Source organism: Pelodiscus sinensis, chromosome 26 (genome assembly GCF_049634645.1).
Source record: "Pelodiscus sinensis isolate JC-2024 chromosome 26, ASM4963464v1, whole genome shotgun sequence".
Classification (NCBI taxonomy): Eukaryota; Metazoa; Chordata; order Testudines; family Trionychidae; genus Pelodiscus; species Pelodiscus sinensis.
Window position 1 is genome coordinate 19,702,871 of NC_134736.1, and position 24,043 is coordinate 19,726,913.

The window sequence follows — 24,043 nt, forward strand, 5'->3', positions numbered from 1 at the left end:
GAGGCAGTGGGGCCAGCCCCTGTCTGAGGCTGGTGAAGTGGGGGATGCCGTGGTAGGGCTGGAGGCAGCAGCAGAGAGCACCGCCCCACCTGGAAGCAGAGCCTACAGCCAGGTAGGGAGCCTTGACCTCCCCTTGTCTGGCAAACTCTATTGTTCAGGACCACTTAGGTCCTGAGGGTGTCTGTAGTGACTTCACCAGTGCTGCTATGAGTTGCTGAAACAAAGTAGTGAACCCTTAACCAATTGGCACTGTCAAGGCTGTTCCCCACTCTGGCACTCAGAGTGAAGAAAGTGGGGGCCTGTAAGACTTTAAATATACCTTGCCACTTCAGGCACTGGTTACAAAAACTTCCTCCGGAATCACAAATGCACAGATTTTTGGGGGTAGCTGCCACCATCAAATGATTTTTATCCTAAAACTGGGGTGAACACTTGAATTCTTCCACAGGGGTACCCAAGCTCTTCTGCCACAAGAGAGCTAGAAAAAAGAAAAAAGAAAACAAGCTAAATTACATGTGTAAATTACATGGCCATGGGATAAGAGGGAAGGTCCTTTCTTGGATTGAGAACTGGTTAAAAGACAGGAAACAAAGAGTAGGAATAAATGGTAAATTTTCAGAATGGAGAGGGGTAACTAGTGGTGTACCCCAAGGGTCAGTCCTGGGACCAATCCTTTTCAACTTATTCATAAATGATCTGGAGAAAGGGGTAAGCAGTGAGGTAGTAAAGTTTGCAGATGATACCAAACTGTTTAGGATAGTCAAGACAGAAGCAGACTGTGAGGGACTCCAAGAAGATCTCACCAAACTGAGTGATTGGGCAACAAAATGGCAAATGAAATTTAATGTGGATAAGTGTAAAGTAATGCACATTGGGAAAAATAACCCCAACTATACGTATAGTATGATGGGGGCTAATTTGGCTACGACAAATCAGGAAAGAGATCTTGGAGTTATCGTGGACAGTTCTCTGAAAACTTCCACACAGAGTGCAGTGGCAGTCAAAAAGGCAAATAGGATGCTAGGAATTATTAGGAAAGGGATAGAAAATAAGACCCAGAATATCTTACTGCCCCTCTTTAAAACTATGGTACGCCCACATCTTGAATACTGTGTACAGATGTGGTCTCCTCACCTCAAAAAAGATATTTTGGCCTTGGAAAGGGTTCAGAAAAGGGCAACTAAAATGATTAGGGGTTTGGAACGGGTCCCATATGAGGAGAGGCTAAAGAGACTGGGACTTTTCAGTTTAGAAAAGAGGAGACTGAGGGGGGATATGATAGAGGTCTATAAAATCATGAGTGGTGTGGAGAGGGCTGATAAAGAAAAGGTAATTTTTAGTTCCCATAATAGAAGAACTAGAGGACACCAAATGAAATTAATGGGTAGCAGGGTTAAAACTAATAAAAGAAAGTTCTTCTTCACACAGCGTGTTGTCAACCTGTGGAACTCCTTGCCAGAGGAGGCTGTGAAGGCTAGGACTATAATAGAGTTTAAAGAGAAGCTGAATAAATTCATGGAGGTTAGGTCCATAAAAGGCTATTAGCCAGGGGATAAAATGGTGTCCTTGGCCTCTGTTTGTCAGAGGCTGGAGAGGGATGGCAGGAGACAAATCGCTTGATCATTGTCTTCGGTCCACCCTCTCTGGGGCACCTGGTGCTGGCCACTGTCGGTAGACAGGATACTGGGCTAGATGGACCTTTGGTCTGACCCAGTACGGCCGTTCTTATGTTCTTATGTAAGCTGCAGTCTCTGCTGGCTGACCTCTCAGTCTGAGGCATGCAGACACACATAGACAAACAAACCTCCTGTACCTTCCAGGACACAAGAATCAAATCGTCATCTTAAAAAAAGTCATTTTTATTACAAAACAAAAGATATACTTGATAAAGCATACTTGGTTGCTAGATGTTACAGAGCAACTAAGGAAAACATATTAAAACAAAGACAAAATCGCTGGGAATAATGCTTAGATGGCAAATGGGGAGGAGAGGCATAGATTCACACAGAGCAGTTCAAACCAAACCACAAAATAAAGAAAATACCCTGATTACAACTAGATTCACTTTTCCCCTTTACTTATTTCCAATCTTTTCTTGGTTCAGTCCACTTCCATGCCCCAAATTCCTTGGAGGCATGGTAGTCCTGCCTGAGTTTAAATCATTCTGTGTTTCTCAACTCCTGGTTTAACTCCCTCCCACAAAGAAAGCAGGCAAGGTATCTATATCCAATTCAGATTTCAACCCTCCATCTCAGTTGGTTCTCCTGGCCCCTTGGCTAACACCCTTGCTAGCTATCTGAGTTTAACTCAGTCACCAGGTGCTGGTCAGCACTCCTCCTATTCATTACAGGCACTAATGGGCCTTTTTGTCATAGAGATGGAGGCAATCAGCTTCACTGAGATGTCAAAAATATTCCTAAAGTCCATGTTGTATGCCATGATCTGTGCTGTAGGCCACTTCCACTTTGCCATCAGACGTTGCTTAGATAGAACAAGGCTCTGGGAGCCCTGTCTCTCCTGGGCTGCTCTTTGCATCTCCTTTGTGTTAAGTGACAAGTCCTATAGATTTTCCCTCTCTGAGTAGTGTTCAAAGAAGGGAGTCTTTCTATCAGCCCCTTCTACATTTCTTTTGTTGTCCAGTGGCACACCTGTCACAGCAGTCACTTCAGTTTTGTTCTCTACACATGTTCCAAATATTCCCATCTTCTTTTCTGGACATCTTTAGAAATAAGGGGATGCTGATCTCACATGGATCTTGGGATTTGAACATAAGAATGGCCATAGTGGGTCAGACCAAAGGTCCATCCAGCCAATACCCTGTTTGCTGACAGTGGCCAATGCCAGGTGTCCCAGAGGAAGTGAACTTAACAGGTACGGATCAAGCAATCTCTCTCCTGCCATCCATCTCCACCTTCTGACAAACAGAAGCTAGGGACACCATTCCTTATCCATACTGGCTAATAGCCATTAATGGACTTAACCTCCATGAATTTATCTAGTTCTCTTTTAAGCCCTGTTATAGTCCTAGCCTTCACAACCTCCTCAGGCAAGGAGTTCCACAGATTGACTATGCGCTGTGTGAAGAAGAACTTCCTTTTATTTGTTTTAAGCCTGCTGCCCATTAGTTTCATTTGGTGGCCCCTAGTTCTTGTATTATGGAACAAGTAAATAACTTTTCCTTATTCACTTTCTGCACACCACTCATGTTTTTATAGACCTCTATCATATCCCACCTTAGTCTTCTCTTTTCCAAGATGAAAAGTTTTAGTCTCTTTAATCTCTCCTCATATGAGACCCATTCCAAACCCCTCATTATTTTAGTTGCCCTTCTCTGAACCTTTTCTAATGCCAGTATATTTTTTTGAGATAAGGAGGCCACATCGGTATGCAGTACAGGCAGTCCCCGGGTTACGTACAAGATAGGGACTGTAGGTTTGTTCTTAAGTTGAATTTGTATGTAAGTCGGAACTGGTACATATTGTAGGGGAAACTCTAGCCAAACATTTTTTTTAGTTTTGGATAGCATAGGGAAAGGTTAACTCCCCTCTAATGTTTGTTTTGCTGTCTGTTCCCCTGTTCAGAAGATTTCACATCTATTTCTGTCCCTGTGACAAACTCAGGACTAAAGGAGTAACTCATCAAATACCAAACAGCTCTGCACCATGCTTTGAGCTAATAGCTTTATTTCCACACACCACCCAGGGTTCTAGGAGGAGGGTCCTTTTTTTGCTAACACAATGAGGCCAGCACTTTGTTTGTTTTGGTGGAGTCTTTGTTTGCCCAGGGAGCCCAGCATGTATAGGGGGAGGAGGGGCGGAGAGGCTGCTTTTGTCTGCTGTTCGGCAGCCTGTTGCTCAGGGGAGGGGGCAGCCTGTTGCTGGCAGGGGGGGAGGGGGGAGGCGTGCAGGATGCGAGGCCGGGGGGGGGGGCAGCGGGCGTGGGGAGGCACTTTTCCTCTGCCCGGCAGCTCTGCGGGATCCCTGTCCCTGTGGCCAGCTGCTGCAGGCAGAGGCCAGTTGGAGCCGGCCGAAGAGGAGGAGAAGGTGGATTCTAGGACCCAGGTGAGCGAGCCCCGGGGACGCTGCTGCGCTCCGGGAGCCTGGCATGTATAGAGGGGAGGAGGGGCAGAGAGGCTGCTTTTGTCTGTTCGGCAGCCTGTTGCTCAGGGGAGGGGGCAGCCTGTTGCCGGCAGGGGGGTGGGGGGGGCAGCAGGTGTGGGGAGGCACTTTTCCTCTGCCCGGCAGCTCTGCGGGATCCCAGTTGGAGCCGGCCCGAGGAGGAGGAGGATCCTAGGACCCAGGTGAGCGAGCCCCGGGAATGCTGCTGCGCATGTGCGGGAGTTGCCTCACCCCGTTCGTATCTAGGGATCCGACGTAAGTCGGATCCACGTAAGTCGGGGACTGCCTGTATTCAAGATGTGGGTGTACCATGGATTTATATAAGGGCAATAAGATATTCGCTGTCTTATGTATTTATTTGTTATAAATTCAATCCAGTTAGTATATTTCTATGGCACTTGATTTCAAACACATTTTGGTGTCAGCATGTAGGGTGGAATACACTGAATTCCCAAACTCAGATGTTATAAAATATCGTTTTGCCTTAGACTACACATCATGGTTAGATTCTCTTTTATCAAGACAAGTATCAAATACATCTAAAGTGCAAAGAGTAAAAGTGTTTTGATGATAATCCAGAAGGTAACCTAAATCAGTAAGTCTTTTTTTGCTGATGCAGGTGTTTGTCTCTGTGGAATTAATTGCAGGATCAGTTAGTTCACACAGGAAGCTGAAATCTGGATACCATAAGCTATGCAGAGCTGCCAATTTTTGCAATAATTGTTGTGCTTCTTAAAACCCCAGTTCCTGAAGAGAGAATCTCAGCTTTCATTTAAGAATAGTGGCTGTGTCTAGACTGGCCAGTTTTTCCGGAAAATCAGCCACTTTTCCGGAAAAACTTGCCAGCTGTCTACACTGGCCACTTGAATTTCCGCAAAAGCACCGCCAATCTCATGTAAGATTGTCAGTGTTCTTGTGGAAATACTATGCTGCTCCCGTTCGGGCAAAAGTCCTTTTGCACAAAACTTTGTTTTCCACAAAAAAGCCCTGATCACAAAAATGGTGATCAGGGCTTTTTTGCGGAAAAGCGCATCTAGATTGGCCACGGACGCTTTTCCGCAAAAAGTGCTTTTGCGGAAAAGCGTCCGTGCCAATCTAGATGCTCTTTTCCGAAAATGCTTTTAACGGAAAACTTTTCCGTTAAAAGCATTTCCGGAAAATCATGCCAGTCTAGACGTAGCCAGTAAGGGTACGTCTAAACTACATGGCTCCATCAACGGAGCCATGTAGATTTGGTTTTTTGGCAAAGGCAAATGAAGCCGCGATTTAAATGATCGCGGCTTCATTTACATTTACATGGCTGCCACGCTGAGCAGACAAACAGCTGATCAGCTGTTTGTCGGCTCGCACGCTAGTCTGGACGTTCCCCCTGTCGACATCAAAGCCCTTTGTCGGCAGCCCCAGTAAACCTCATTCCACGAGGAATAACGGAGCTGCCGACAAAGGGCTTTGATGTCGGCAGGGGAGCGTCCAGACTAGCGCACGAGCCGACAAACAGCTAATCAGCTGTTTGTCGGCTCAGCGCGGCAGCCATGTAAATGTAAATGAAGCCGCGATCATTTAAATCGTGGCTTCATTTGCCTTTGCCTATGTGCCTAATCTACATGCCTCTGCCGACAGAGGCATGTAGTCTAGACACAGCCTAAGTTTCCAGCCCTCCTCATTGTAGAGAAAAATATGAAAACATGATTTCTAAAGGCTCAGAAACCAAAAGGCAAATAAAGGGAACCCCATTTGTTTTCAGTTTCATGATCTTTAAGACAACCTCATGAATTTTAGGGCCTGACTCATGATGCTTGAATGCTTGGTGATGGCAGTATCACATATGGTCCAATTCTGACATCTTTTATTCAAAAAACCATTGCCACAAAACTGGATTTTTATGCGAATAAAGCATTTTCTTGTTTTGTTTGTTGTTGTTGTTGGTTTTAGCCCTCAGTGTAGCTACACTGGTGCATGGTTTACATTGGTCTGAGATAAGGATGTTAAATTTAGATTAATCAGCTAATCAAATAGTTGATATAATTTACATTGACTATTCAATTAGTTGGTAAGGGCATCTCCACCTTTGAAATGTAGCAAGAGTTCTGCCAGCTACAGTTCAAAGGCAGAAACACCACTGGGAGTGCAGGGCCAGCAGGGAACTCAAACAGTCCCCCACTGGCCCCGTACTCCCTGACTTTGAAATGTACAAAAGCCCTGGGAGGATTCTTGTACATTTCAAAAGCAAAGCGCCGCTGGGAACACGTGGCTAGCGGGGGACTCAAACAGTCCCTGATAGAGGCAGCAAGGGGGTGGGGGACGCGACTAGTTGAGCATTTGCCCACTGAATAGTAGACTAGTCACTTACATCCTTAGTCTGAGACTGGAATATGTTGTTGCAATACAAATCATATCTATGCTAGGGGGTTGCACCAGTGCAGCTGCACTTAACTATATTAAGATCTGATCTGGTAAGGTGCCAAACACCTTCAGCTTCCACTGTAGTTAATGGGAAGTAAGGATGGACTGCTTTTCAGAGGATCAGGTTCTTCATAGCTGAAAAGTACAGCTGGTCAAAAAATGTCTAAGGGAAATTCTCAATCCTTGAAAAGAAGTGGAAAAGAAAAATAAATCTGAAGCACCACTCCAAAACAAAACATTTCCTTTTGAATCAGGTCATTTTCCAAGATAATATTTTTTAATTGGAATTTTTCAGAACTTATAATTATGAAAAAAATTCAATATTTCTACGTGTTCGACTGAAGATGAAAAATGTCAACACGCAGAAATTTTCCCATTCTGTTCTGGGAACAATTTACAAATTGACATCTGTTATTGACAAGATACTCACTATTACGGAGATCACAATTATGGAAATATTAAAATAGTCAGAGGGACTTCTAAAAACTTAGAAGAAATTTCATTTAATAGATATTCTTGAATAATAATCTGACAATGATGGGTACACTAGAAGTACTACAATAATAGTAAATATTAGTAACTAAGGGTATATCTACACTTGCAGCCTAATTCGAACTAGGGCTGTAAATGTAGGCATTCAGAATTGCAAATCAAGCCTGGGATTTAAATATCCCACGCTTGATTTGCATCTTCCCGGCTGGGCGCCATTTGTGAAATTTACAAGCCTGAAGTAACTGCCTGCGTCTACACGTGGCAGTGAAACAGGCATTCGAAATAAAGCCCTAATTTGAACTACCTGTTAAACATCATTGCAGGAGGAATAACAGGTTGTTCGAACTAGGTCTTTATTTTGAACGCCCGTTTCACTGCCGCATGTAGATGTGGGCAGTTACTTCGGGCTTGTAAATATATAAAAAAAAAAAACCCAGCACCCAACTGAGAAGATGCAAATCAAGCGCGGGATATTTAAATCCCGGGCTTGATTTGCAATTCCGAATGCCTACATTTGCAGCCCTAGTTCGAATTAGGCTGCAAGTGTAGACAAACCCTAAGGTAGTATAATACTAAAGTTTTCCTTGTTAATTCAACTTGTTTATTTGTAACATAATCGGAAACCTTAAAAGGTTTCGTTGCTGATGTTTTGATTCACTCAGCCTGTCTTTCTAATGAAGCTGAAAATAACATTGCTCTTTTGTTTCCTTCATTATTTCTAAACAGCTAGTGTCACTGGGAATGATATTAATCAACTTCTTCTGCAGAACCAAGTTCAAAACTAATTTTTCTGACTATTACAAAGACAGCAACTATTAATGTAGAAGGAATGAAATCAGACCTCCCGATATAAAAATTGGCCAACGGGGATCCAAACATTTTAAGTAGAGGAATTTGCTAGGCAAGGGTCATCTATGCTCTAAACTGATAAATAATCCCAGGCAAAAGAGTTTAGTTAAGTTGTACATAAATCTGAAATAAATTTTTCCACTGCAGTTTTCTGGGAAAAGCTCCAGTTATTAAAAAATCTTGAAATATAAACTCCACTGCTTCACTATTCTTTTATTCACCCTACTCTGTGTGCCCTGCATGTAATATATTATTATTTGAACTGGAGTAGTACCCAACTCTATAACATCGATCAGGACCCTCTGTGTTAGGTGCTGTGCAGACTCCAAACAAAAACATGGTCCCTGCCACTCAAGAACTTAAGACGGGGTCTAGCAAAGCAAGATAACACATAGAATCCTCAGCAGTTTTGTCTGTCCTTGTGCTCCAGGAAAATGTTGAAAACATCACATCAGACAGAAGACTTTATGATTTTGCACTGGAGCCATGGGAATATTAGCAGGCTAGTGGCAGGAATTTTCCAATGAGGGAGCCTTGACTCTAGAATGCATCCTCCAGTTGTTACACCAGAGCTTGACTTTTAATGCAGACCTTCAGGGCAAACAGTAAAATTTACCTCTTCTCCTAGGCCTTTGATATACTGCTTATTAAAAATGCAATAGAGTTTTTGAAAGGATTATGAAGCCAGATCCTCAGATGGTGTAAATCAGCATAATGAGCTGACAATCTGACCTGTTGCCTTATGGTATATTAATTTATATCAGAGTTCTATACATTCTCATAAGGTGATGTGGTAGAGTGGAATATTTTTATGAATGATCTAGCAGGTGTTGTGAAATTTGCTGATTATATAATAGTGTCTATAAGTATGGAGTCTTCAAGCTTTTATTAGCTTGATACTGTCTAGAAATTAACATGCATTTTTTGTGAAAGTAATGTTGAACTTTTTGTATTGAAATGGATCTCTTGAATGGGAACTGGACTCTCTTGCTTATTTCTTATTTTGACCTTTGCGAACATTTTTGCAAATGGTAGAGGGCTGTGTGTGGCGTCCCATGTGAAGTGTCCCATCATCAGTGATAAAGATGGGAGTGTGGAACTGGTTTGCTCATTTAAAAGCTGTCTAGGACTATGTTTACACTGTTTTGCTGAAAGAGGCAATACAAATGAAGCGTGGATTAGCATTTTCTCGCGCTTCATTTGCATAATCTCTTTCAGTCCGGTTTTGTGCAAAGGGTTTTTGTGCAAAAACAAGCAGTGTGGACGTTGCGCAAAAATGGACTGAGATTATGCAAATGAAGTGCGAGAAAATGCTAATCCACGCTGCATTTGCATTGCTTCTTTCAGCAAAATGTGCAGACATAGCCTACATGTTTAGATTTTTAAAAAAGGTACAGAACTTCCATGAAAGAAAATGTAGACTTTTGTGGGTGTTAAGTGGATACCCTTATACCGCACATATGCATAACTAAGTTTTCTATTAGAGAATGAGAAATATGATTAACTTGGTTTGTGACAATGAAAGACTGAACTGATTTGGAAAAAAATGGAACCAAGAAGGGAGAAAAGCTTTGTTGATTTGTATGGCCTTTTGATGCAATGATCCCCTTCATCTGAATTTATGATGGCTTCCTCCTAAATTATTAATCTTATACCAATATTTCCATTATCTCTAGTATTCCACCCTTACGTTATAAAACAGTGCAGTGTATTCAAACAGCTCCAAGATGATCAGTCATCTTCTATACAGGCAGTCCCCGGGTTACATGGATCCGACTTACATCAGATCCCTACTTACAAACGGGGTGAGGCAACCCCGCACTAGCTGCTTCCCCCCAGCAGACCAGGGAGACGCGAAGCTAGCGCCCCCCCCTCCAGCAGACCAGGGAGACGTGGAGCGGCTTTTCTCAGCAGACACCTCAGCTTGAGAATAAAGGACTGAGGGAAGTGAGGTGTGGGAGAATAAAACTGAGCTCTGGAGAAATGTTTGGCTAGAGTTTCCTCTACAATATGTACCAGTTCCGACTTACATACAAATTCAACTTAAGAACAAACCTACAGTCCCTATCTTGTACGTAACCCGGGGACTGCCTGTATATCAGAGAAATGTTGTGCATCTATTTGTGTCCATCCATCCATCCATCCGTCTATTAGTCCATTTGTTCAAGAATTCCTAAGCAGTGTTCACTCTAAACTGGGCAGTTTCACAGGTGATTAATCAGCCCCTCCCAGTCAGAGGTTCAGGGCTCCCTGAATGGAGCTGTGCTGCCACACAGTTTAGAGGGAATACTGCTCCTAAGTGTGAAGAGTTAGGACCACCAAATTTGGCAGGCAACTTCCTCTTATCATAGCTTAAAGCAAAATCAGGGTTTGGTTGTGCTAGGACAATGGGATGTGCATGGAATGTGATTGTTTCACAAAAGGAAAGAGAGGGATGTGATAGCAGAGACAGTTATAATTATGAATGACCACCAAGGGGCAACAAGTGTCCCAGCACTGGGGAGCAGCTACTGGCCAGCAGCACAGCCTCGGCCACCCCCAGGAATCAGCTACCACCAGGTGACCCACACAGCCCCTGCCCTTGGGGAGAAGCCAGCAGGTGGGCAGCATGGCCCCCGCTGCTCTGGCTCAGTTCCAGGAAGAAGTTGGTGGCCGTCTTCATCCCCTGCCCTGAGCTCCTTCACACACCTCCCATCCCTCTAACCTGACTCCTGCACCCCCTACCCCCTGTGCTGAGCTCCTCCTCATCCCTAACCCTGACTACTGCACCTCCAACACCTCTAGCCTCCTGCCCTGCATCCCCCACATCCCCAGCCCTGAAGGATCTGAACAACAGGCTTCTGCTCTCTTGGAATTCACACCTCCAGATCAGCTGCTAGAAGTGGGCCTCATCCTCCTTGATTGGATCCACCTCGTCATCCCCAGCCTGATCCTGGCCTGCATATTTATTCCTGCCTCTGGAAATTTCCACTACATGCATCTGACGAAGTGGGTCCTTGCCCACGAAAGCTTATGCTCCTACACTTCAGTTAGTCTATAAGGTGCCACAGGACTCCTCGTCGCAACGTCAGGTAAGTCTTCTAGTTCTAGCCAATTAGCCCATCATAAGATGGGATTTTCAGGTCTCTCCTCCACATTGGTCTTCCCTCCTGAGCCTCCGGTCTCTTGCTCTGTCTCTCTCTCCTCCTCCTACTGCCTCCCGCCCTCTCTCTCAGCTCTCCTCCACTTTCTGCCTCTCTCTGTCTCTCTCTTTCTTTTCTCCCCCTCCTGCCTCTCACTCTCTCTCTTTCTCTTCTCCCCCTTGTGCCTCTCTCTCTCTCTTTCTCTCTGCGCTCTCCTCTGTCTCCGGTGGGGATGCACGCTTGTCCAGGCCCCGCCCCCGGCCGTGCATGTCACCGCCCCGCTCCCCTTCACCTCCCGCTGTGGTGCTTGGCTGACTTCTGCGCTGCTCAGCTGGGCCACCGCGTGGGAGCAAGCAGTGCAAATGGCCTCTCTCTCTTCTCCTCCTACTGCCTTGCCCTCTCTCTCTCTTAGCTCTCCTGTGCCTCCTGCCTCTCTCTCCAACTCTCTCTCTTTCTCTTCTCCCCCTCCTGCCTCTCACTCTGTGTTTCTCTTCTCCTTCTCCTGCTGCATCTCTCTCACTCTTTCTCATTGTCCTTCGCCTCCTCCGTTCTCCTCTTTGTCTCCTCCGCATCCTCTGTGTCTGCTCCGCTTTCCTCCTTTTGAATCTGGCACCCTTTCCTGGCGTCAGAGACGCACGCTTGTCCAGGCCCCGCACCCTGGCTGTTCACTCTGGGCGGTGCTGTTGCCTCCCGCCATGGCACTTGGCTGACTTCTGCGCCGCTCAGCCAGTGCCGCCACGTGGGAGCAAGCGATGTAAGCAGCCGTTTGGGCCCTGCGCTCCCCATGCAGCTCCCGCATGGCAGTCCGGCTGAGTGGCGCAGAAGTCAGTTGAGCGTCATGGCGGGAGGCAACAGCGCCGCCCAGAGGGAACAGCCAGTGTTTCAGCGTTACAGAGTCACAGACATTGGGCTACTTTCTTCTAGACTACATGCATCTGACGAAGTGGGTCTTTGCCCACGAAAGCTTATGTTCCTACACTTCAGTTAGTTCATAAGGTGCCACAGGACTCCTCGTCGTTTCTTCTAGTATGTTAATAATTCTGACAAAAACATGGTCAAGACAGAATGAAAATTTTCCAGTCTTCCAATTATTTAGATTATAGACAGACACCGAGGAGCAGCAGGGGAGTGACAATCTAATGATGGAATGGACAATCTAATTTATGATTCAGTTTGCAACCCTTATCATGCATATGAGTAGTGCCAGTGACGTCAATGAGGCTACTAATGTAGAGACTACTTACGTAACAATTCATACGGATTTACAAGATTAGATCAATGTTCTCCATACAGATTATATAATCTGTATCGCATGATACCTTACAGAATTAAACAGTACCACAAAAAGGAATCAAATACATAATAGCAAAGAAGGGAATTCAGAGGAGGACAGAGGTAACTTTAGTTTAGATTTGAAATGAGGTGGAGAGTTGATGAGGTGAAGGCATTTTTTTAAAAGGCTGTTCCAGATGGCTGGAGTTGCAGAAGAAACTATACTGACAAGGGCTTTGTTGCTTAAGCAGTATGCCAATAAGCAAGCAGGGTTCAGCCACACAAGTTTTGTGAAGTAGGCTGATACAAATCAATAGGCTACAAAGAAGTCAATTTCTAACTGGATTTTGAAATGAATAAGAAAGGAGCAGAATTGCTGGAAAGATATGAGTGTACATCTGAGAAGGCAGATGGTGCCATGCTCCAGGCATCTGAGAGACTTGCAGAGGCCACAGCAAAGGGAATTGCAATAGGTAAGACAGGAGAAGATGAAAGAATGGATCAGAAAATCAACTGAAGTACTATTAATGCAGCAGTATATCAAGGTGATAATGCATAAGTGACTATGGAGATTTGCAGACCTAAAAGATGTGGGGAAAAATTCAAAATCAAGAACTACAGCAGTGTTCCATACAATGAAGGCAAATGGGGAATAGTTTATTCTGGGTGCCTAGAAAAATACATTGGTTTGACAATGGAAGCCTTTCTTTTAGGAATCTGTGTGGTAACAAGAGGACAATAGATAAATGAGCTTCCCATCAAAACATCAGAAACAAAAAGGATTAAAAGAAGGGAAATGTAGGCTTTACATCTGATTTCAAACACAAGAGTTGATGACTCATGATTTTCTGTATTGGCAGTCCTTTATATCATATGATGTACTGCACGCTTAGGTCCAATAATTCTCATCTGCTAAAGAGGGAAGCATATACTCATAAATAAATCTTGGATTGTGGGCAGTACAGGAGGAAGGGAAAGAATGGAGCCAATGCCACATATTCTTATGTGCCAAGTTATAACTCAAGACATGTCTACATGAAACTATAATGCAGCAGTGTATTTGTATTTAAGTAAATGTAACAGCTTTCCTATTCTCCATAAAATTAAAAAGGCACTATCAGGTACCAAAGGCCTAAAATGAAGATTTGCTTAAAATATTTGTTTTCTTTACAATCTAATATGATTTAAGTTTTCATAAAGATAAAATAAAATGGAAAATGGACCTTTTTGCAAACATTCCCTTGCTGTGTTTCCCACTCAAACATTTCAGCATGTCAATGTGAAAGTATGAAACTGACTAGAATAATAAATACTACCAGTGCCTTTTTTGTGATGGTATACTGTCACTTCTTTTGGGAGCACTCGCTGCTTTCCCCTGGCACAGCCCCCAGCCGACGCAAGGAGCACTTGCTCTGTGCTGGACGGAAGCCTGCTCGGGACATGTGGCAACTAAAGGGGCCGTGACCACATTGTGGCCCCCGAGGTTTTTTTGCTCGACAGTTTTTCCTGGTGTGTTTTTTTTTTTTGCTCAACAATTTTGCCTTAGTACCAGCATCTTTTTTTTTTTGTACAAAAAAAGCACTGACTACTACTACTACTACTACTACTACTACTAAAATAAAAAAAATTGACTGTTTTGTCTAACCAAGCATACAATTTCAGTGAAGAAAAGCAAAACAGAGTCAAATCTCATTCCCTTTACTCATGCAAGTAATAGTATTGTCTTCAATTTTAAAAACTAATTTAGCTGAAATAATCTAAGGTGAAATTAGTGGAACAGGTAAGACAATGTGTATATATGATTTTTAAACTATTTAAATAATCTAGTAAACAGTCAACAATTGAGGAGACTATTTCAGTATACACCTATTGGCCCTTCCAGTATAGAAAAACTGAGTATCATGCATCTTAAAATAGAGGTTCTGGACTAAATCTTTACCTGAAAATCAGTTCTATTGAATCAACAGTGCTACATCAATTTATGTCCGATAGGGTATGTCTACACTATCCCGTTAGTTCGAACTAGCGGGGTAATGTAGGCATACCGCACTTGCAAATGAAGCCCGGGATTTGAATTTCCCGGGCTTCATTTGCATAAGCGGGGCTCCGCCATTTTTAAATCCCCGCTCGTTCGAACCCTGTGCCGCGCGGCTACACGGGGCACGAACTAGGTAGTTCGAACTAGGCTTCCTAGTTCAAACTACCGTTACTCCTCATTCCACGAGGAGTAACGGTAGTTCGAACTAGGAAACCTAGTTCGAACTACCTTGTTCGTGCCCCGTGTAGCCGCGCGGCACAGGGTTCGAACGAGCGGGGATTTAAAAATGGCGGAGCCCCGCTTATGCAAATGAAGCCCGGGAAATTCAAATCCCGGGCTTCATTTGCAAGTGCGGTATGCCTACATTACCCTCCTAGTTTGAACTAGGAGGGTAGTGTAGACATACCCATAGTGATCTAGTCCTCTCTATGCTCTTGCATTTCTGTGCCACTTTTTGTAAATATCAGAGGGGTAGCCGTGTTAGTCTGAATCTGCAAAAGCGACGAGGAGTCCTGTGGCACCTTATAGACTAACTGAAGTGTAGGAGCATAAGCTTTCGTGGGCAAAGACCCATGCATCTGACGAAGTGGGTCTTTGCCCACGAAAGCTTATGCTCCTACACTTCAGTTAGTCTATAAGGTGCCACAGGACTCCTCGTCGTTTTTGTAAATAGTGCTTTGCCTTTGTGTCTTGGATCAAAATTTCCCCACTCTCACTGCCCTGCTACATTCCACTGGCAGACAACTGCTCACAGGAGATTAGGGATGTAATCGACTAGTTAACTATGCAATAAGCAAATGCTTATCGGCTAGTCAACTAGTGATTTGGTTAGTCGCTTCCCTTCCCCTTGCTGCCTCTATCAGGTTCTCCCCAGCACCATCTGTGTGGGGAGAAGGGGCAGGGCTCTTGCTACATTTCAAAAGCAAAGCACTGCAGGGAGTGCAAGGCCGGTGAGGGGCTCAAACAGCCCTCCTGGGGCTCTTGTACATTTCAAAAACAGGGAGTGTGGGGCCAGCGGGCGATTTCTTGAGTCCCCTGCTGGCTGTGCTCCCTGCGGTGCTTCCACCTTTGAAATGTAGCAAGAGCAGGCAGAGCTCTTGCTACATTTCAAATCTGGAGACGCCCTTATCGACTAATCGAATAGTCAATGCAAATTACATTGACTATTTGATTAGCTGATTAAATTTAACAAGATGGCCGCCTTTCAGTGGTGCGTAGGTAGGTGTGTTTTGTAAAGCAATTTTTCTGTAAAAAGAACTTGCCAAATAAAATAATTTTCTGGGTGTGTAGTAAACAAACACTAAGATAATTAGAAAAAAAGTATTTTTCTGTGCCATACCAATACAAATCCTCTTCCCTTCCTTAAAAAGAATAGCGGTAACCCCCAAAGGCCTGGGTAGATAGGTCAAGTTTCTGAACTATGTCAATTACTACCCTTGATTTATTTTACATGACATTTAAAACTTGAATTTATTATGTAACACGTGAGCTGAAAGAAACAGTACATGAGAAAATGATGCAGGAGTATCCAAAATATAACAGGCATCGTAGACTAGTCAGGTAGTAGCGCCTCAGCTGAATTTGCATTTCCTTGTGTACTGAAGTTATAGCTAATAACCAAATTCTGTTTCTTTTATAATTTGCAAATATCCTTTCCCAAAGAACCTTGGGAGACTGTAGATAGTGTTCATATTTTTAAAAACCCACCTTTTTCAGGCAGGTTAGGCAAAATTCAGAGTAAAATGTACTTCAGATTAATAATTTTGTATTTATTTACATGTTTTTAGAAACACTGTAGGTTCAGGTGTGTGCTGAAGATGCTATACAAATAGATAAAGTGTAAATGGACCAGGATCAGTTTCCTTATTATACAACAGAAACAAAGTGACTGCCACAAAAGTGACAACAAAAAGACAATCCACATTCTTATTCAAAAAGTGAGTTTAGGTTACATTTTAAATAAAAATCAGAATCCTACAGTGAAGAAGGATCAATTATGTCATATAGCTCCGCCCGCCATAAAGAATCCCCACTGTAGCATTTACAACAGTGCTTTCTTATGTCTATAATAAAATACCAGTTCTTACATGTCTAGAGCCCCCTGCCTCTCACAGAGGCCGGACACCTGTTCTATATACCTGGGGCTGGCTGAGTCCTGGAGCATAAGGTGAGCAGTTGGGTGCCAGGGCTCATCTATTTGCTTCCCCCAGCCTTGGGTCATTCCCCCTTCCAGCAGGGGGGGCTGCTGCGCTTCCCTTCTCCCCGGCCTTCCAACAGGGGGCACTGCTGGATTCCCCATACCTCCGCCCCGCTGCAGGAGGGCGGAGCCCGGTACTGAGAAATACGCTGTGATTGGCGAGCAGGCCCCAGCGGAGCTTCGCTTGAATGAGAGCGCCATTGTGATTGGTGCGTGAGGCTTGCGGGGCTGTTTGTGTGTGGAGGCCTTGGCAGGGTTTCCCCCCTTTTTGCATATGGGGGGGGCTTTGCTTTACTCCCCCCCCCCCCCGGACCCAGTCGCTTTGTCCTTTTTTTTTTCGGGGGAGGGTGCGTTTGCCCGGTCCCCACAGGCAAGTGACTCCTGGCCAATCAACGTACAGCACTGGTGGCTGTTGCCAGGTAGACTATGGTAATGAGGTAAGGGCGGCCGCCCCCCCTCCTGCTCTGCAGCTACCATTGTGAGGTGAGGACAGGTGGGGGGGTTTGGGGCGACGGCGGGCCCTGCGGCGGCGGCCGGGACGCGGCACCCGCATGAGACCCCCTCAGGTAACGCGATGGGACGGTCCGGGAGGGGAGTCTGTCCCAGGGGCGCCGCAGAAACCTGCCAAGGGTTTGGGGCTTGTTGTTTTAGTCGCACCCAAGATGGCGCCGGAGCCGGAGACTCCTTAGCGCTGGGGCCGGGACAAACCGTTCGCTCCTGCGGGTGGGGGGGGGAGTAGGGCGCTGTCATTCCCTTCCCCCTCCCCGCAGGAAAGGTACAGTCCGCTTCTTCCCCCCTCCTCGATCGGGTTCCCCCACCCGCTTCGGACAGGGGGGTAAGGGGCTGCCCCCACCCGTTTTCCCCCCTCCCGGATGGTACAGTCCGGACCCCGTCACTACATTGACGGGGGGGGGGGTGTCGGAGCCATCTTACTCCCCCCATCACGTTGGGTATTTCGCCCCCCGTGTGCCCCTTCTTCCCCTGCCCCCATGGTTGGATCGTTCTCCCTCCCCCAGCTTCAGCCTTGTTCCTCTCCGAGCCCTTACGGCGCAATCTCGCCGCCGCCTCCCTCCACGGCCCAGAATGGTTGGGGCTGAGTGACCGTTGGGTGCCAGCCGTGGCGGGGGCTGTCCCGCCTCAGGCTTTCTGGGGGGACAGTCGTTGTGCGCGCGGCGGGAGGGCTCCCTCGCTTTGATTGGCCGGCGGCGTCTCCCCCTTCTGGCCCGGGAGCAGGGGGATCGCGCCCTGCCTCTGGCCGTGGCGGAGGTGCCGCTGGTCCCCGTCTCTGCCTGCAACCTGGAGACCATGGGCTTCTATTGGCGGGGCTGGCCAGTGATTGGCTGGGGGCTAAGAGCCGAGGCCTGCCAGGGGGGTTCTCCCTGCTCCAGCTTGGGGCGGGAAGAACCTGAGGCGTGGCAGGTACCTTGGAGGTACCAGGGCACCTCAAGGTCACGGTGCTCCCCCATATCCGAATGAGCCCAATTGCAGGGCAGCAGTGTTCACTTTGGGGTTCAGGGAGGCTGCAGGATTTCTCATAGGAGCAATCGCTATCCTAACATGTCAAGTATCAGAGGGGGAGCCGTGTTAGTCTGAATCTGCAAAAGCGACCAGGAGTCCTGTGGCACTTTGTAGACTAACTGAAGTGTAGGAGCATAAGCTTTCGTGGGCAAAGACATGCATCTGACGAAGTGGGTCTTTGCCCACGAAAGCTTATGCTCCTACACTTCAGTTAGTCTATAAGGTGCCACAGGACTCCTCGTCACTTATCCTAACATGTTCACTTTGGGGTTCAGGGAGGCTGCAGGATTTCTCCATAGGAGCAATTGCTATCCTAACAGGTTAACTTTGGGGTTCAGGGAAGCTGCAGGATTTCTCCAGTCCCAGCATGTTGGGTACTGTGCTTTCTTTTTGTTGGGGATGATCCTCCCTAGCTCATGGGCCATTAATATGGCCTTTAATCACGTGTTTTTTTGTGGGGGCGAGGGGAAGGTTGTGAAATGCCAGTATGTTTAGATATGCTGACAGTTTGTCATCTTTGTTATGTATAAAGCCAGCATTTCTCTTCCAAATCTTATGAGAAATTTAAAATGGCATGATGCTTCAATCTAGAGGTTTAGAATAAAAATAGAAACACTACGGGCTCATCCCAATATTATCTCCCAGTTGCACCAATTTTTTCTTCTTTCTTCTAGTAGGCTATGTCTACATTGGCCCCTTTTCCGGAAGGGGCATGTTAATTTCACAGGTCGTAATAGGGAAATCCGCGGGGGATTTAAATATCCCCCGCAGCATTTAAATAAAAATGTCCGCCGCTTTTTTCCGGCTTTTAGAAAAGCCGGAAAAGAGCGTCTACACTGGCCCCGATCCTCCGGAAAAAAAGCCCTTTTCCGGAGGATCTTATTCCTACTTTGAATATTAAGACCTGTGAAATTAACATGCCCCTTTCGGAAAAGGGGCCAATGTAGACGTAGCCTACTAGAAGAAAGAAGAAAAAATTGGTGCAACTGGGAGATAATATTGGGATGAGTATCATGAGTAAGAGGAGGAATATAACGAAATGATAAATGTAGAGTGGGACAAAACTGAGCAGTGTTGATATTTTTCTGTCACCTCCTTTTATGGAAATTTAAGAATGCTCTATGCCTGGATACTCTATGCATGTCAACTTGTGGCACATGTAATTTTGTCAAAAGTCCTTATTTTTCTTTTTTTCTTTTTCAGTTTCTGAGGTATCTGCATTTTTTTCATTAGGTAACTTCGTTTTGCTTCTACACATTTGGGATGTAAAAGAGTAGTTGAGTTGACTACTTGGCTGCGTCTAGACAGGCAAGTTTTTCCGCAAAGGAAAAACTTGCCAGTTGTCTACACTGGCCGGTGGAATTTGCGCAAAAACACTGACGATCTAATGTAAGATTGTCAGTGTTCTTGCACAAATACTATGATGCTCCCGCTCGGGAAAAAGCCATTGTAGACAGGTAAAAACTGTTTTGCGCAAAAAAGCCCCAATGGCGAAAATGGCGATCGGGGCTTTCTTGTGGAAAACTGCGTCTAGATTGGCACGGACACTTTTCCACAAAAAGTGGTTTTGCGCAAAAACATCCGTGTCAATCTAGATGCTCTTTTCTGCAAATGCTTTTAACGCAAAAACTTTTCCGTTAAAAGCATTTGCGGAAAATCATGCCAGTCTAGACGCAGCCCTTGTGTTTTCCCCCTCGCTGCCTCTGTATCAGAGGCAGCAAGAGGGGGGGAGAGGCAGGAGCCAATGCTGGGGGAGCTGGCTCCCCCCTGCACAATCTCTGCAATGGTGGAAAGGCAGAGGTGCAGCAGAGCTGTGGCTTTCTTTTTGAATGTAGTAAGAGCCAGGTGGCTCATAATACATTTAAAAGGAGAGCCGCAGCAGGGAACCTGGCAGGAGCTTGAACTGCTTCAGTACGAGCTTGCGCTGGGTTCCGCACTGCTCCTCTGCCCTTTAAATGTAGTAAGAGCCAAGTATCTCTTACTACATTTAAAAGGCAGAGCTGCAGCAGGGTTAGCTCCCAGGGGTGGCGCAAGCTTGGACTGCTTAGTCCTGACTCATTTCCCACGGCCTGGGAGTGAACCCCACTGTGGCTCAGCACTTTAAATGTAGGTAGTGAGCACCCCTCCATCAACTAATTGAGTAGCCGATGTAAATTCCATTGACTACTTGATTAACTGATGATCTGCAGTTCAACATCCCTACTATACATATCGCTTATACAACACTGCAAAGCTACATTACTGTTTCCCAAGCAATTTTATAGACAAGAGCCCTGACTCAAATTTCTTAGTATCTAAAGGAGTGGTGGTCAATCTGTGGCCCATGCCCATTGTGATTTTATGGGTGACTTGCTAGACGTTTTGTTTACCATTGCCCATGCTCAGAGTCGCTAGTGTTTTTCCTGCTGGTATTACTAAAGTGATAAACATGTAAATCAAGGCATGTGAGGTGAGAGGCATGGGGATTGCACACATTCTTGACTGTGAGAGCCATGCACTGTATCTGCATCCAGTCAAAACACTTCCAGGGTTCAGTTGGCACATCCCACAAATTTTAGGTATGCAAACACAGTAGGTAAATCTACCATAGGAAACTGTCTTGTTATGACAATCTTACAGACCACTGAGGTGAAGGAGGGCCACTCATGCAGTTACCCGTGGGTTGCCTATCAATGTCCTAAGACTATGTCTACACTTATGTAGGTAGAATTTAAGTTGCTCAGGGGTGTGAGTAAACTAGGAATGTGAACGACTAGTTGACTGTCCGATAAGCAAATGCAATGCTGTTTAGCAGACTTCCCTGCTAACTCCAGGCTCCATGCAGCGCTGCCGCTTTGAAACATTGCGGGGAGCACGGGGCCAGTGGAGGACTGCTTGAGTCCCCCACTGGCCCTGTGTTTCCTGCAGCGCTTTTGCCTTTTGCTGGGGCTGTTGCTAAACTTCAGAGGTGGAGACGCCTTTATTGTGCCCAAATTGCATCGACTATTCGATTAGCCAATTAATCGAAATGTTACATCCCTAGAGTAAACCACTCCCGTGAGCGACATAAGTTACACCTACATAAGCGGTAGTGCGGATAGCACTATGTCAGTGGGAGAGCTTCCAGTGCCACCATAGCTTCTGCCACTTGTGGAGGTGGTGTCATTATGCTGATGGAACAGCTCTTTCCTGTGGGAATAGAGCATCTACATCAGACACTGCTGCAGCACTATACATGAAGACATGCCCTAAGTCTGAGTAGTTTGATGTGTAGGACATCAGTTTTAATACCAGAAAGCAAAATGGTATCTTAGTGAAATCAGAGCAAGAAATCTTTGTGAAAAAAAAAATTTGAAGGAAAATGTACCAAATTTAGAGGTAGCATAAAGCTTAGCAAGTCAAGAATGGTAGAAAGACTGACTAAAGGATGCAGAGGATGAAATGAGGACACAAATTTAAGTAGGAGTTTGATGAAATCCAATAAAAAAGACTAGGACTATTTCTTAGAGAGGTTTTTAAAGGCAATCACATTTCTCAACATGGAAGATTCCTGTTACAATCTGTAGCCCATGGTCAGTTGGGTATTGATCTGCTTTTTGAAAAATATGCATTATCATCAGCAAGATCTTCCACTGTTTTCGGAGTAATTCAGAGTGTATGGTTCTTTGTTATATTCAGTGAAATTAAATCGATTTTTAACAGGTAATTCTAATAAACCGTGAGAAACTATTTAGGAACATAATGATATGATTTTAGGTGATCAGATAATATAAGAACCTAGATGGGTCCATTCCATACAATTTGAGTAAAGATTTGTATCTGTTCCTACCCTACCACACCCATGGACAGGCCTCTGTATCCAAACTGTCTTGGCCCATCCTACCCGCTCAGGACCTTCAATTGCCAGCCAGTCCCTCCTCCCACATCCTTCCCATTCCTGTCTCATCTACCAATAACATAGTTTGTTCACGAGCAGAGTTCGGAACGTCTCCTGGGCAGCTTGTACGGGGAAGGGATATGCTCTGTGGGCTTGTGGGCCTGATGTGTAACTGAAAACCAAACACTATCAGTAAAACGGCCCAACTCCAGCTGGCAAGCGAGCTCTTGCCATGAGGCTGGGATATGTTCCATGCGGATGGTGTAACAAAGAGACATGGAACCATGGAACCCCAGCTTTAAGCACCTGCATCCTACTGAGAACCAGATTTGGGTCATGTGGGAAGAGAGCCCTGTGGGGTAATCTGGGCTGCTAGTCCTTAAACTGGAGCTGCATGGCCCACAGCCTACCCCCCTTCTTTCATCCCTATCCCCACCTCCATTCCTACACCCACCCACCCATCCTTCCCTAACCCACACTACCTATCCCTACCCCCCAACTGACTATCCCTCCCCACCTTCTTCCTCCGTTCCTATACCCCCGTCCTTCCCTAACCCCTCTCCTCTGCACCTCCACACTGCCCATACCCCGCCTCCATTCCTATACCCCCCTCATCTCCATCACCCCTTATCGCCCACCCCCACATACACTCTATCCACTTTCCTCCCTCCCTGCACACACCCTGCTTCCTCCCATGAATTCATCGAGCTGCGCACTTTGGCTCATCCCAGCCTTTCCTAAAGGGCCTGTTTGGGTTTGTGTGACACTGTGTGAATGGCCTTTGGGGCAGCTTTGCTCTCTGGTGAGCCCAGAGTGGCTGCCCTGGAGAGTTGGGGAAGTGGCCAGAGTGCAGCATAACTAGGCCATCCCCAAAGGGGATGTGGTGTGACCAAAACCTGCCCTGCCTGCCCAGGAGAGCCCGCTTGAGCCAAGGGCTTGGCCTTGATGCTCCAGTTGGTGTACCTCTTCCCTGCAAGGCCAGGGTGTAGCACTGTGAGCAGGCCCCGGCTGGGAGCCAGAGGGGGGAAGCGGGGAGATAGGGCCTCACAGAAGAGGACAGTGCTTTGTGGACAGGGCGAGCCCAAAGGGCCCTGAGGCTTCGTGGGGGCAAACCTTCAAAGGGCCGCGCCTCCACAGCGTTCACCCAAGCTTGGGTGTCTCAGGGAGGGGAGGGAGAGCTGTCAGTGCATGGGTATTGCTATCTGCAGACCTCCAGACCCTCACCACAGGCCCCCCAACTCCTGCAATCTGCTTATGCTTGGGAAGGCTCTCCCTCATCTTGGGTGGGAGAGAATCAGGCTGCGGCACTGCTGCAAGACATGCTGGTGATGCCGTGCTGCAGCTGCTGCTGGGAACTGGGCCCCCTCGCTCCTTATCCCCATCCTGAATGTTGCAGTACAGGGTCCTGCCGGGGCAGCCAGTAGTCACCACTAGTGCCAAGCCCAACTGCTCTGCAGTGGGCTGCCAGGAGAGATGCATGCCTTGAGCACCAGGGAGGAGGGAGGCCACACAGCTCCTGTCCCCCCGCCGGAGCACCAGCAAGGCGGGAGGCTGTGCAGCTCCTCCCCCCCCCCCCCCCTTCTGGAGCCCTGGGAGGGGGAGGCCTCATGCCCTGGAAACCATGTAGCTCTGCCCCCCCAGGGAGGGGAGAGGCCACGCAGCTGCCAGGGGTGGGGAGTGGTGGTGGGACACAGTGACACATGACATCATTCTGTGGTCCCGCAGGAAAAGTTTTTTATATATAGAGAGAGAGAAATAAATTGCAACCATTACTCTGCTCGTGAGTAATGTCTTAGCGGTGTGTGTGATTTCCATCTATCTTCTTCCAGTGAATATAAATCTTGTGGCCATACTCTACCTGATTACGAACATCCAACCAGAATGCACTGAAGCCAGAGTTCCTTGAAATAATGTGTGTGTTTGACGAAATGAGAATTCAGAAAAAAGACAATGGTCACGACTCAGTAGTCAATGAGGCTAAACAATATTGCACTTTCCAGCTTTCTTGCTGCCATGAGAACATATTCTTTCAAAGGCTCTCAGAAAAATCACTGACTTACCTCCCATGTGTGCTGGGATATTTAAGTTAAGTGTAGGATACAGCTTTTTGCAGACATGTGATGCTACTTTTAAGTATAATAAGCCATTTTGATATTAAAAGCTGAATGACAATTCACA

The 24,043-nt window shown here is 46.1% G+C and overlaps 1 protein-coding gene across 5 annotated transcripts in view; it reads left to right on the top strand.

Moving 5' to 3' along the window:
• Positions 1–16,806: 16,806 nt before the first annotated feature.
• Positions 16,807–24,043, top strand: part of LOC102452223 (PR domain zinc finger protein 10-like) — a 103,318-nt gene continuing 96,081 nt past the window's right edge. The window contains exon 1 of one of the 5 annotated variants that reach the window (XM_075909729.1): positions 16,807–16,928. The gene's annotated coding sequence lies outside the window, so the exon portion shown is untranslated. Of the gene's footprint in view, positions 17,058–17,156; positions 17,267–19,221; positions 19,243–24,043 lie in introns of those variants that run through there. The other 4 variants (XM_075909728.1, XM_075909727.1, XM_075909731.1 and 1 more) reach the window with 4 other exon arrangements.